General features: G+C 38.2%; 1 pseudogene across 1 annotated transcript; it reads left to right on the top strand.

The window, feature by feature from the left end:
• Positions 1-370: 370 nt before the first annotated feature.
• On the top strand, positions 371-737 carry LOC308241122 (small ribosomal subunit protein eS26-like; annotated as a pseudogene). Its single transcript has one exon. The product of its transcript is annotated as a small ribosomal subunit protein eS26-like (transcript).
• The last annotated feature ends 238 nt before the right edge of the window (positions 738-975 follow it).

The following is a 975-nucleotide window of genomic DNA, read 5'->3' as shown; positions in this document are numbered from 1 at the left end:
TTTATCATTTAAAAATGGAAACTCTCAAATTTCTAATATATCTAAAGCAAAATAAATAAAGAAAAATTCATCTCCGGACATAATACAAAAATCTGCACAGCATCAAAGACAAAAGAAAGTCTTAAAAGAACACAGAGACAAATTAACAAAAATAAAAATTAGACATACAGCTGACTTTAATAACAGAAGCCAGAACAGAGCAAAATAATAGCAAAAGTGCTAAGGAAAAACAACCATCAAGCTAGATTTCTATATAAGCAGCGATTTCCAACCTTTTTCATCTCATGGTACATAAACTAATTACTAAAATTCAGCAGCACACCAGTAGAAAATCACTGATGTAGATAGAGTCAAGTTATAATTTAAGAACATGGGTGTCCTGGCTTCCAAGGTGACCAAGGAAAGAAGGAACAACAGTTGTGCCAAAAAAGGCCGAGGCCATGTGCGGCCTATTCACTGCATCTCTTGCGCTAGATGCGTGTCCAAGGACGAGGCCACTAAGGAGTTCATCATTAGAAACACGGTAGAGGCCGCAGCTGTTAGGGACATTTCCGAAGCGAGTGTCTTCACGCCTAAGCGCTTCCCAAGCTGCATGTGAAACTCCACCACTGTGTGAATTGTGTCATTCACAGCATGGTGGTCAGGTATCATTCCCAGGTAGCCCCGAAGGACCGAACACCCTACCTCTATTTAGACCTGTGGGTGCTGCCCCAGGACCTCCACCAAAGCCCATGTAAGGAGTTAAGTCCTTCAGGACTGAAGAAAAATTCTCTGGAAAAAAACAAAATGGAAATTATACCTTTAAAATAAAGAACACGGACAAAATAAGCATTGAGTATGTACTATTAATAGAGGCTCAATAAAGTCATACCTGTAAGATTTAATTTAGAAAATATAAAATGAGCAAAAAAGAAAATCTGAGAGACAAGAAAGGTGAGAGAAGAAAGTAGAAAACTTGGGTTGACATTTTTAAAA

The sequence above is a fragment of the Plecotus auritus genome, assembly GCF_963455305.1.
Source record: "Plecotus auritus genome assembly, chromosome: 2".
Classification (NCBI taxonomy): domain Eukaryota; kingdom Metazoa; phylum Chordata; class Mammalia; order Chiroptera; family Vespertilionidae; genus Plecotus; species Plecotus auritus.
Note: the sequence above shows the minus strand (reverse complement) of the source record. Positions and strands in the feature narration are given on the sequence as shown.